At 43.7% G+C, this 14,196-nt stretch overlaps 1 long non-coding RNA gene across 1 annotated transcript; it reads left to right on the top strand.

The window, feature by feature from the left end:
- The first annotated feature begins 9,136 nt into the window (after positions 1-9,136).
- LOC123083243 (uncharacterized) lies at positions 9,137-13,863 on the top strand. The gene is made up of 4 exons (XR_006439257.1): positions 9,137-11,483; positions 11,572-11,677; positions 13,321-13,507; positions 13,622-13,863. It is a non-coding gene; the product is annotated as an uncharacterized lncRNA (long non-coding RNA).
- Positions 13,864-14,196: the final 333 nt, after the last annotated feature.

Below are 14,196 nucleotides of genomic sequence, written 5' to 3'. Positions count from 1 at the left end.
TTTTTTACTATTACGACATCCGTGCATCTTTTTGCATACTTCTAAAACTAGTACATCATTACTAACTACGAAGTTATTACTATGTTTTTCAATAGAGAATCGCAGAGGATTGTATGCCTCATTTGATGTATCAGAATGGCAGCCTTCGTGTTTTGAACATATATCCAGGTCATCCTACGAATCTCAACTGTCAATACCGGATTTCTAAAAGAAGTGGCGACATGACAATCAAAGAATGGAAAAAATGTATGGAGAGTCGTAAGGAGCTTCTTGGAAGTAACAGGAAGCGTAGCGCAAGAATTGGAGGCAGGATGATCTCCATTCTTCATAATGGAGAGTCAGGGTCTATATTGTTTTATGCTATTTTACCTTAAGGGTGTTTAGGTCCTTCCTGATACTGATGATCATGTGCTAAGAACAATTATGTAGGGTTGGGTTCGATGACTATGAGGATGATGATCGTATGACTTATTATTAATAACGAGTAGAAGTTGTATGATGATGCATGATTAGTAGGACTTGTTATTATATATGATGATGTATGATGCGAGCATGCATGAGTTATCATATATCTGCGGCTGAAATGAACATAGCAGTAGCGTTGGTAAACCAAGAACGAAGATATAAGAAAGGACACTTCTCTCTATTAGCTAGCTAATAACAACCTAAAAATAACCCCCAAAATCTCAGCTTCAGCCAGCTGCTGACGCGTGGAAGCCTTTTGATCCCAGTTTATGTCACCAACCGGGACCAAAGGCCCCCCTGCCTGGGCTGCCGGCAGCAGCCACGTGGATGCCCATCTGTCCCGGTTCGTGTAAGAACCGGGACTAAAGGTGGGAGGTATTAGTAACGACCCATTAGTCCCGGTTCAAGGCCCTTACGAACCGGGACAAATGCCCTATTTTCTACTAGTGATTGCTGCAAATATCACAGAAATAAGGACAGTGCGACCAAACTAAGTAAATGAATTCAAATTTTGATTCCAACATGCAAAACATGTAGAGTTCATTCTGTCGACCGCAGTACAACTGAAAAGAAGAGCATTTCAAACAGTCGAATTACTCCGATGTTGTTCAGCAGCAGCCAAAACAAATGCCAGGCTAAATTTTAGATGATAATTTGAAAATTTAGAATAAATTAAAAGAGTATGTGAAGAATTGGCGATCTTGAGGTGCGTCTATGTATGCCCACAGAGAAACCAGGAAAATTCAACAAGAAAATGCTCCGTTGGAAATCCTGCATATGTCACGTCCTCTATAACACTAGGCTCCCTAGTTTTAAAGAACTCATATTGAATTGAGGTCTCCAACTAAAATTGGGTCACCCGATTTTGATCGGGTCAACAATTTTCCAAAGCTCACTTATTCAATTCCTTTATACTATACACTATGCTTTCAAAATTTTAAGGTCTCAAATTAATTGAAGTATGCTATTTTAAATTGGGTCATCCGATTTTGACCGGTCAATAATTTCTCAATCTCTCCCATTCAATTTTTTAAATTCACTATGTTTCCTAAGTTTGAAGTTCTTTCATTCAAGTGAAGTATTCAGTTTTGGATTTGGTTTAGGATTTTGACAGGGCCAGCGATTTTTCAAATAAATCTGTAGCAACCGGCCTGTAAAAGCATATAAATCCAGTGCACCCTCCCACCACCTAAGAAAGAAGCATCACCATGTGATATTATAGCACCCATATAGTAGATGCCACTAGCGACACAAAAAATTTCCCACGTAAATGTAGGTCGGTTAGCGGATAACCCAGAATCACATCAGAAAAGGCCCACCAAATAAACACATTATAAATAGAAACAAAACACCCTCAATCATCTCCCCCACCCGCCAAACTAAATATTTCATCAGTTCAAAAATATAAGGTGTATTAGGTTTTTAGAAATTCAAATTTCTTTAAGTTTGACCAAGTTCAGAGAAAAAATATCGACATCCACAATATTAAACAAAAAAAGTATGGAAATATATTTCATTATGAATCTAAAAATACTGATTTGATATTATGGATTTTGATATATTTCTCTACAAATTTAATCAAACTTAAAAGGTTTGCTTTAAAAAAATAACATACCATATATTCTGAAATAGAGTGATTATTTTTTAACACCAACGGCGCAGCAAAGCACACACAACCCTTCTAGTTGAGAAGAAGCCTACTAGGAAAGGAAATGATATGGTGTCCCATGGAGCAGGGCATCCATAAATTTCATGGGTGATGTGCTGCTGGGTCCTGGATAAACTGCGTGATGTATTTCAAAAACTTTTGGCCGGCGACATGCAGGGTGACTCCCAATCCAGCCCCTACTTGTGGCCGGTCGACGGCAAGGCCGGTGAGGGGCAGCTGGAGGCCCTCTACTGGCGATCCGGCTGCTGTGTTCTTCTTTACAGCCTGGATCCGCACGGATCTAGTCAACTGCCGTATCGGGATGGCGCGATTGCCGGTGAAAACCGTGTCGACCTCGGTCATGGAGGACGATGGTGGCGCATTTGGCGTCGTCCCCTTGTCGAAGGCATCGTCGATTGCAATCGTCGTCACCTCAGTCCGGCTGCTCCGGGGGAAACCCTAGATCAAGAATTTCCGGATCGGATGATGACGGGTCTTCAGGGCCGTCCTCCCTGTTGGGGGCATTGTTTTGGAGCTAATGCTGACTAGAGGGGACAAGAGGAGGTGTGGTGTTGCTTCTACCGCGGCGACGATGATGGGTCTCATCAGCGTGGCGCAGCGGAGCCTCGGTGATGGACACGTGTTGATGGACATGTGCAGGTGGTGGCGCTGTCTGGCGTCGACGGCAGTATGGCTCGGGAAGGTGAATGTTTTGATCGCTCCTGAAGGTGGGATGGCGACCTGTGATTCTAGAGCGTGTGCATGCGGTGCGTGCTTAGGGTATGCTAGACCCATTGGTGCTATCAGCTTGCTGGCGGGCAGCTTGGTGTGGCCACCGGATTATATATATGGTGTGCGTTGACATGAGGTCGGGGAATCATATAACTAGTAGCAACAGATTTATTCATTGCACCTAATACCACATATGTAAGAAACAATGCAAAAGATGTGAATGAATTCATAATTTGACTCCAACAAGCGAAGCATGTATAGTTCATTCGGTTGACCATGAACTCGCTTTCACGTTTTCCTTGCAACATGCAAAGCATGTAATTTCCTTCCAAACTTCCATGTTTTCGACTTTAGACGGAGTCGCTTCTTGGGGAACTTCTTTCCAGCTCGCAAGTATGCATTAGCAGTGAAAATGAGTTGAGATTTTAGTTTGAAGTTCAAACTTTGAACTAAGAATAAATATTTACCCCAGCATATATGCATGTGATCAGCATGCGAACAATGATGTGCAGCTGACCAGTGTGAGAAACATAAATTGCCACTCCTTATGAACTACACACAATTCGGCCGCATCACACCTATCACGCTGCTAATGTAACAGATATATTGAACATTGCTCACTCTTTCTCTTTATATACCACTAAACCATATGCACTTGTTTTGCTGGGTTCCTTCCGTCGGTTGAACTTACACTATTGTTGAACTTTTGATGTGTTTATTTCTTGTTGATGAGCTGAGATTTTAGAGGGAACTGAAAGACAATGTGGACAATGGAAGGTGTAGTGTTGCAGGTTTGCCCATGGAGAGACCCGGAAAGTTCAGCATGAAAATGTTCTGCTGCAAATCTGGGTTCCGTCTTCGCAGAAGTCCTAGTTTGTCCAATTTGAAGTGCGTAGAGTGTGTCCTGTTGTGGCCTGTCCTGTTGAGAAGCACTCACTGACCTGGGGCTGTAGGAACAGCGCTTGCACTGTCCACAGGTTGGGGCGAAGAGGGAGTAAGCAAACGGCAAGGGTGCTGGCGCCGAGTGGTGCTTGAGCAGGAGCAGCAGGCAGCGGTGCCGGCCTGCGACTCTTTCAAAATGAGCTTTCGCCCTGCTTTATAGATAAAGCAACCACCATGTCCATACAAGAAGTACCAAATCACGGAGTAAAAGAAGTGGGCATGAGCACAAGCAGGCCCAAAGAAAGCATAAGAGAGAGAAAGAAAAAAGAAAGTAGCGGTGGCTCATGCGATGCATCCGTGCAAAGATTTTGTGCCACTAAGAAGTGCTCAGTTTGTTCGAGTTAAAGTGCGAAACGTGTGTCTGATTGAGAAGCACTCTGTATGTCCGTCAGAGAGAATACGAATCAAAGTGTGTAGAGTGGAGGCAAGTATGTAATGAATCGTTTGCTTGTTCCAAGTGATTAAAGAGCGTGGCAATATGATAGTTCGTCCTCCTTGAAAAAGAATATAGAAACGAAGCTACCCATCCGTCCCATGTTTATATTATCAGTTTGTCAGCATATAGGAAGGCAAATAACCAATCTTTCTAAAAAATATATTTTGTAACATGCATGTCCATCTCGAAACTAGAGTCGAGATTCAGGAGGAGGCATGATTCAGTTCCCCGTTGCGGCCACTGGGTCCTGCCGCGGTAAACTGCGAGAGACGTTTCAGGGGCTATAGAGGAGGTCGCCGGTGACCTGAGCTCTACTGATGATCTATGGCACCATAGTAGCAAGCTAGACCAAGGTGAGGCAGCAGCTGACATGGCGGTCTGGTAGAAAACCAATCAACCACAAAGAAATTTATTAAGGTCTGCACTGTCACTTGAGGCCCTAGCCATGAAGAAATTCATGAAGACGAGACATTCTTTGTACAAATAGAAGTTCACTTCTGCTTCGGTATAACCCCCTAAACACATCAACGGATGAGATCTGTCCTTACCCCTTCATAATAAAGGGTAAGATGGTCTTTTTTTTTGAAATTGGGTAAGATGGTCTTTCTAGAAAATACATGAAGGAGATCTGTTACGAGTCCTCCTTGGGCCGGCCCATTAGTATGTACTGTAGCACGGATCGAAAATCCAAAAAAATCATGAGCCCGGTAAGTATCGAACCCAAGACCTCATGCGTTGGAAAACTTGTTAAAAGCCACCAGGACATACACGACTTGTTGAAACAAAAGTCGCGCGGCATGCTATCACCTGGAATGGACGCACTGTACGACTTTTGTTCTTCAAAATACTGTTCAAAAGTCGTACTGTACAACTGGGCCAGATACTGTAGCGACCGAGAGGGGTATTGTAGCTAATTTTTTTTCCATCTTTCAAATATTTTTTGAAAATATGTACATTTTAAAAAATATGAAATGTTTTTGAAAATATTAAATTCTTTTGGAATGCGATTTTTTTTCAAATTTGCTAGCCTTTTTTATGAAAATACTTTCATTTTGTGATTTTTTTTCAAAGTTTAGGTACATTTTCCTGAATGTGCAGACATTTTTTTTTCAAAAAGTCGAATAATCAAATTTGTGAAAAATTTCTTGAAAATGTGAACAACATTGAAAATTTCTAACACGTCTTTCAAAATGGAAACACTTTTCCTAATTTGCGAGCATTATATGTAAAACACAAACATTTTTTCAAGTTTATGAATATTTTTTCCAAATTTACTACTCCCTCCGTCCCATAATATAAGAACGTTTTTCAAGCAATTGTGCTTGGAAAATGTTTTTATATTATGGGACAGAGGGAGTAACATTTGTTAAAACATTTCTTATTTTCTAGGGCCTAAGATTTTTTTTATTTGATGTAAATTTATTTTTATACTATTGAAATTGATTATGCTTTGTGAATTTTTTTCAAAAATTCAAAAAAAATCGGCATAAGAGAAAATGTTCTTGTTTTCAAATATTGTTTACAATTCGAAAATTTGTTCTGAAAATTCATAAAACGTTCTAATTTTTTATTTTTTGTTCAAAAATTTAAGAAATTTACGTGTTTTGAAAAAGTAGATAATTTTTTATAGAAGTACGTGGTTTGTAATTTTTATTGGAATTTTTCATCATTTTTTGGTAAATTGTTAACAATTTTGGAAAAGGTGTTCAAGTTTGTAAAATTTTCATGCATACTTTGAAATTCCAAAATTGTTGACAAATTTCAATAAATTTTCAGGAAAAATGAAAATGTTCATGTTGATTGATAATGATGGAAATTACAAATACCTCATCTAAACTAGTGCTTTTTACGACTATGGATAAATGACCCAACTTTTGGAAATATCAGGACATGCCCCAACTTTTGCAAGCAAGTAGGCATATGCCCATTTTAGCCGTCCATGCCTGGTTTGAATGACTTCCGACATCATATGCACGTTGTGACACGTTCTGCTGTTAATCGACTTTCATCAAGAAAACTCTAGAAAATGCGAAACTTGGCAAAAACCCAAACAATTTGGCATGGTGCCTTGAATTGCTCATACAAGGCCATGAAAAAATAAGGTCATTCAAAGAATGTCGAGAAAAAACAGATCCTTCTGGCCTATCCGAACACTCTTCATTGAATATAGTATTTCTTTGGCAATATTACGACTGACCCAATTTCTGCAAGCAAGTGGGCATGTCCATGTTAGGCATCCATGTCTGGTCTGAATGACTTCCGACATGTATGCACGTTGATAAAAATTGGGGTCATGGCAAGGATGTTGAGAAACAACATCCTCATAGAAGGAGCCTTCTGTCCCCCTCCCACTCCCCACGAACACACTTCGTTCAACATGGTCTATTTTTGTATATCTTTAAAATGATCCCAACCAAAAATAAACAAATAAACAGAAACTATGGAAAAAAGACCGCTTCGCAAACTGTTTTTAAAATCTTTTTAAAATTGCCAGCTTATCCGTTACTTAAAGTGTCTAGTGTAAATTCGTTCACTAAATGCTTTCTGTTGCACTGGTTGTGTACGCACTTTATTATGTTGGGGGTCGCGGGATCGATTCCTACGTTGGTGCGATCCTTTTGTGGACGTCCCACCTTGTTCCACTATTTTTAATTGCATGCCACAACACAATGGGACGGCCCAAGTGAGCTGCCCGGCGTATATACGTTACCAAAGTAGATACAAATTGTCCAAAGTCGAAATTGCCCTTTATACTTTTTAAGGGGGGGTTGTACCAAAGCGGTCCTGATAGAAGTTTGTACTGCAATCACTGTATGGTACACATGAGAAATTAATCGACCTAACTTAGAGGGAAGTCATTGTTCATCCACAATGTATACATTTGACCAGCATTATTCTCTGTTGTGATCAGCAGCTGGAGCATGCCACCCTCTTGTTTTTGTCCTGTGCATACTCCCCCGGCATGTGGATGTGGCTGGCTTCCCTAAGGACGATCTCCAACTCCTTCGGTTCCAGTCCATTGACGACTTCCTCAATGATCAGCAGCTGTTAGTTTACTCTTCTGTTGTTTTGTTCTTGCCAGATTAATTCTCTCTGGTAACTTCTTGTAACAAATTCCTTCCTATTAATTGGATTAGCTGAAAACCTACCGCTTGTCCCTTAAAAAATGGCACGTGATCGACATGTGAGCAACAGAATTTATTTGCACTTCAGGTGACCAACACGAGAAATACCAATTGCTACTCCTCATGACCTACACACAATTCAGCAGGAGAATCACACTTATCATGCTTCTAATCTAACCGAAGTTTTCAGTTTTGCCCACACGATCTGTCTCTTTATATACCCCTAAACCATATGTACCATTTTTATGCTAGGTTCCTTTAATTGGTCATCAGGTTATGAGTGTACACTCATTACTGAGCTTTTATGTGTACTCAACTTATAATGAGTTGTGATTTTAGAAGAAATTGAAATAAAATGTAGACAATACGGCGTCCTGTGCTGGATGTGCGCCCACTTAGAAAGCATGAAAATTTGCAGATCCAACATCCGTAGACCTGATTCTGTGACAGAATTTGTGTCCCACTGAGAACAATGCAAGCCCCGTGAAATGAATTGTGTGCTCAATTTGTTCGAGTCAAGTATGTACATGTGTGCCGCGATGAGAAGCGCTCATTATGTCGATAAGAACCCAATGGTGTAGAGTGGAGGAAAGTATGTAATTCATCATTTGCTTCTTCCAAGTAATTAAAGAGCATGGTAAATATGATACTTCTTCCTCCACCAAGAGAGAATATACAGACGAAGTTATCCATCTGTGCAATGTTTATATTACCAAATTTTCACCGTTCATGAAGGCAAACACCCAGTCTTTATACATTGTTTATTTTGCTATGTTTCTGTCCATCTTTCTAAATGGTTTGTTTATTTCACTATGTTTATGTTCATCTTTAAACTGATATATTATTTACTTCAGCCGGGGACGGCCACTGCATCATGCCATTGGTAAACTGTGAGAGACTAGAGTAGTGAACTCTGAGCTGGTGGTCGGCGGTGCCATGGTACGGAGCCTAGCAGCCCTAGCTAGACTGCGGGAGAAGCTCACATGGCGGTCTGGTAGAAACCAATCAACCATGTCGGCTGCCGGGGCATGAGGGCCGGGGCGACGCCAGGGGCGACCTCTCCTACCGGTGATCGGTGGGTAGGAGGCAGATTCTGGGCGTTATGCGACGACGCCGGCGATGCAGAAGACGAAGACAGTGACTCTGGTGGCGAGGAGACGCCGGCGAGTTCGTCGACACTGTCCGATGCGATTTGCGAGGCGTTCCGTGTTCGCTACTCTGAGAAGGATGTGGCGAGGCTCGTCGACTTGGCGATCCCCCATGATGATCCGGCCCGGCCAGGGGCGGCGCCAGCGTGGGGTCATGTAGGGGCGGCCGCCCCGGGTAATTTTTTGCAACGTAGGGTACCTTCCCTGCTAATTTGGTCCGTGGCCGCCATGGGAGAGAGCCGAGCTCTGTTCCAACCGTTCCGTCGTAGGTTCAGTCGAGAAAGAAGACGACGAGAGAGATAACGATTCGCATAAGAAATGGGCCAGCTAGTGAATCACAGATAATAAAGGCCCAGTTAAACAGGAGCCCACTAATTGCGTACACAATTGAGCCTTACGTTCCCAATTCGTCTAACCTCCCCAATCATGATCGATCGAGAAAACGAATCAGAACATCAGGCGATCTAGCCCTCCACCGCCGGCTCGCCTCCTCGCCGCAGCGCTGCCCGAATCGAACCGATGGTACCTCAAGGTGTTGTTTGCATGGGAGGAGTCAACGTCGCCAGTGCCATAGTCGTGCGCCCCACTCAAATCTGCAAGGGAGCATTCAACAGAGGGAAACAAACAGCAGGTTCTTTTCTCCACCAACCTTCGTTTCTTATCTTTTATCGGAACAAGTGTCGTAGTATGCTAAGTTTTATGTCAATATGAATATTTTTTACACGTTATAAGTACCTAATGGACTCGAAAATTGGATATTTTTGGGATAAAGAAGGGAAGATTCAATCACCGGGAGCCGTAGTTCTTGAGAAAAATGAAACTACTTAAAATAATTTCCGTTCATAATCTTGTTCGATTGCTGACCACTTGGCGATTTTATTGTGTTGATTGCATCATGGCTTTGATTTTTTATTTCCTTTAAATGTCCGCCCCGGGTAACTTCAAATCCTGGATCCGCCACTGGGACCGGCAGGGAGTTGATGATGACGCCGTTGAGATAGTCCGGCGGGTTGTTCATCGCCATATGTCGGCGTCGGCGATCCGGCCATGGCGAGGACCTCTACCCAAGATATGTCTTCCCAAACCTACTTTGTCTGATTACTTCAAGGCCGGGGCGTGGAAATTAGTCCAGAGAAAGAAGAAAAGGAAGTCGGCGGCCGCGGCGGCGGCAGGCGGATCGGCTGAGATCCGAGCTGCTAGGATCCAGCGTTTGAATATCATCTTGGGCTTGGGTGGGCTCGAGCCGAGTGTTGTGGCTATGGGCCGGATTGCGGATGGGTATGAGGCCCAACGTCTGGCGAGTCAGAGTGGGCCGGGGTTAGCTGGGTATGAGGCCCAGGCTAACTTGGACTCCACTTCTGCCGACACCAAAGGCCCATGCATGCGATCGAGTGATCGTAGATCGATATGCGCCGTACTGCTGCCGTCGCTGCTCCCTAGGGTTCGTCGCCGCGGGGTGGCTTCGGGGTTTGCAAGTGTGGTCCGGGTGGTGCTACTCGCATCCCTCCTCTTGTGACGATGGCGGGACGGGGTGGTTCGGCCGCGACCGGTCCGAAGAATCCGGTGATCGCCGGGGTTGTGCCGGCCGGCCGAGGTGGTGGACTTCCACCAGGCCAGAGGCCTGCGCTGCATGTGGGTCGTGGCGCGCTGCCGGGGCCGAGACCAGCGCTGGCCGCTGGGTGCGGCACTCCGCCAGGTCCGCGACCTGCGCTGGCTGCGGGGGCGGTGCCGGCCGCTAGGCGTGGTGGTCAGGGCTATAGGCCACCGGCACCGGCTGTCCCGTCGCCATCTACTGCTGCTGTGGGGCGCGGTATTTCTTAGCAAAGACCGCCGACGCCCAGTGCGGCCATGGAAGCACCTCGCAAGCATGCCTTGGTGCCGGGTCAGCAGCGCAAGCTGCGCCACCACCACATTACGTTGCTAGGCCGCCTCAGAAGCGTGCTGTGCCAGCACAGATTACGCCAGCGCAACATGTGGCGGGCGAGCGAGGTGCGGATGCTGCTCATGCACCGGCTAACCGCGGCGGTAATGGACAACCCCGAGGACAGTGGGGTGATGATGGCTATAATGCTTATGGGGATGGCCAATATCGTGGCTCATCGTCCGCGGGTGGCGGGTGTGGCTACGCATGGCAGAGTGATGGGTCAGCGGAACGACCTTTCCACGGCCCTCCGGGAGGTTTTGTTGAGGGGGCGTCTGGCGCTGATTATAGGCAGCGAGGCGGCTACCGAGGTCATCGTGGTGGTCGCGGTGTGCGCGGTGGTAGGAACCGTTACCGCCAACCTCTATAGTTTTGGAACATATAAACACGGCATCAAAGTGCTACCTGGCACCAAATAAAGAGTTCAGGTCAGGGTGTTATACTGCAGCTAAGCAGTATTGTCTGAATTTCTAAGTTTGAGGAGGATTTCAGTGTTTCTAAAGAAAGGGACAAGGATCATGGCTATAAGATTGTTGAAAGACTCGGAGACATGTATCATGAATCGGGTGCAGTATGCTTTCTACCCGTCTTTTCCTTATTGACTAAACCTTAGTAAATGACTATTTCCAGTTTTCTCATGTAACCTGAACTGCTGCTGGTTTAAATTTCAGTTCCGCAAGCTGCGGCACACATGGTCTGCCTCCCTGTCATCCTACCTGCTTCAGGGCCCTCTACTTCTTCCCCCAAGATTGCCTTTATGATTAACAAATCTGACAAGAGTAATTTAATTGGTGACACATCATATTTATTCTGCAACTGCACGTGAATTCTCATCTTGCGCCTACCTCTTTTGCTTACCAGGTTGCAGAATTTCATTAACTTATTTGTCGAAGTATCCTGCAAAATCATTTCTCTTATGGGAATTAGCCTGTTGTATTGATCTAACAAGGTCCACTTCAACCTACGTAACAATTATGCAGTGAAGATGGAGAGCTTTAGGCAAAAAAAGAAAGAAAAAAAACTAGCACGTGATCTACGGAGAATAACTTTGACAGCAACTCCAACTGTAAGATTCCTGAAGTTATTTCTATGAAAGTTTGTAAGTTTTCTTGATATGTATGTACACTGACATATATCGCAATTAATGTTGGCAGATGCAATGGAGTACACTTGATGCGATCAATTCTGGTGTGTGTGTGTGTGTTTGTGGAATGCAATGACGTATGAATAACGACAGAAAAATATGCCTGAGGAGTATGGGTATGTAGTAACATTTCTCTGTTATTTTCGGAACAACTTGGTATATCTTATTGGTAGTTTATATACAAAGTCATTTTCATAATTATCATGCTGCAAACCTACATAGTTTTCTATATTAATCATGTCGTGCTAAAATATAAAAGTTATAGCTTCAATAAATTGATAAAATACAGATATGGGCTTTACACATTTATTGAATATATATTTACATATGAATACGTCGTTACGGTCGGACTCCAGCGAGCAGCAGTGGTTGTTATACCCCACCAAGTAACTTGCTACTGTTGGTGAAACTCTCTTGTGCAGAAACGCCGATCTTGAAATCTTGATCCTACTTATAGGCCATATTGCGAGCAATGTACTCATGTTTTACTGAACATGTAGGTGACATGAAATTTTGAGCTTCTCCCATCACTGAAAGTTGTGTTTTAAACTTGCAAAAGCATTGCTAAGCCTATTCAATCATTTCTATTTTACCCTAGATTTCACTCCATACCATAATTGAGATACAAATGGGCGTTACTGATGTCGAGGAGAAGAGTTAGAAGCTCTTGGATTGAGAATTTGAGATTTCGCAAAGTTCCTTCCTAGCCCGAGCTACACGGTACCCACTATCTCCAGCGTCGGTTCACTTCGAGATATGTGCAATGCTCAGCGGCAAGGTTAGACAATTAGCAGACTGTAGCTGTCAGCATTAACAGTAATCTCTGCTGGACATTGCTTTCTCTCCTCACGGCCTGTCTCATCCTCTCATAAAATACTCTGCATGCACATACAACATCTGCTGGACATTTCTCTCTCCCTCCCCTCCTTCTCATAAAATATTTCTGCATGCGCATGCACAAGAGAAGCTCCATCTCTCTCACGGTGTCTGACATGCATGCACAAGCATACTATCTCTCTCTCCTCAGCGCCCCTCTCTCACAACTCTCTCATGAAAAGGTGTAACTGCCAGGGTGTGGATGTTGTACTATTCATGAAATGAGTTTAAAAAAAAGTAAGAGAAGAGAGATTAGCAGGAAAGAGAGCATAAAGGAAGAGATATAAGAGTTGCATGCACGGGAAGAACGAGAAAGTCAGAGGCACATGCGACGTCATGTCATGAATAGTTCCCTCACATGCAGATGATTAAGGATTAAGCGTCTGAAGCCAACTACTGTGTGCATATATCTCAATGAAACATGGACACGATTGAAAGGCTGAGATAAAGGGTACCGTGTAGCCCCCAGCTAAGAAAAACCGTTCTCTGAGATTTATATAGGTTCAGTAGAACAAAAAGTTTTGGATTCACTACTCCAGAGACAACGATGCGGTATATATAGTTAACTTCGTACTTTCAGGAGAGAACTGGCTAAAATGAAGCTAATACCACTGAATATCCTCAGTGGTTAGTATACTAAAGAGTAAAACTGCAAGTTTTTGTCATAACTGAAATCCTTTTCTGCTCCATACTTTACGTAAACAATGCCTGTGCATTGGCATAAGAACCATAGATTGAAAAATCATCATCCATTGGCATTCGTCACCCTGGCAATGAAATAACCTGCATTTGCAATTCAGAAGACTTCTTGTCCGGTTTAGTGTGTGATTTGTTACTATGATAAGGAAACATTTCCTCAACCCATCTTTAACTACACACACAGGTTGCACAGAGGAGTATAAGGATGTCTTCATCGGGCCAGTCCACGTGGAAGACGTCGCGTTAGCCCATATCACATTGTTTGAAAACCCGGCTGCATCCGGGAGGCACCTCTGTGTGGAGCCCATATGTCACTTGAGCGATTTCGCGTCCCAAGTCCCGGAGCTCTACGCCGACTACGAAGTCCCGAAGTAAGCAACACACACTGAACACATACTTCACATGTTTGGAGAACAATAATTTCATAACAAATGACGACATGAATAGACTGTTGTCATGGTGCTAATCTCTTTGCGTTTGATCAGTTTAGTTGGCAGATTACCTGAGGACACGCAGCCTGGGCTGGTGAGAGCGGAGGTAGTGCCGAAGAACTGATGGCACTGGGCCTGCATTTCACTCCTTTGGAAAAGAACATCAAGGATGCAGTGGAGAGCCTTCGGAGAAGAGGATGCATCGCCTGATGGCTGGATTATTAGCTGTACCATATTCCTTCCCTTCTGTTGTAGGGTCATGATGATCAACCCTTGCTCCAGAGATGTGTGTTACGCCCAGCCCAGTGCTAGACCTTATAGTTGCCTGTATGATTGTGCAATAACAGTTGATCTACTGGTACACCTGTCTGTTCTTGCTAGATTCTTCCAAGAAGTCCTTGGGTGTTGCAAGGAAGATCACCGATGAATAATTGTCCAGGATAAGAGAAGAAAACAGTACTCTCGAAATAGAACCAATAATCTATTCACAAAATACGCCGAGCTTTTTCGGACGGAGGGAGTACAAAATTGGGTCATCTATTTTGAAACAGAGGGAGTATTACCTTATCTATACCTCATCTTTACCCGTGCATCTATAGTCTTTTGTAGTCGCTGGTAACGTCCAACTT

Source organism: Triticum aestivum, chromosome 4A, assembly GCF_018294505.1.
Source record: "Triticum aestivum cultivar Chinese Spring chromosome 4A, IWGSC CS RefSeq v2.1, whole genome shotgun sequence".
Lineage (NCBI taxonomy): Eukaryota > Viridiplantae > Streptophyta > Magnoliopsida > Poales > Poaceae > Triticum > Triticum aestivum.
The sequence above is the reverse complement of the archived record's forward strand: the minus strand, read 5'-3'. Positions and strand labels throughout refer to the sequence as shown.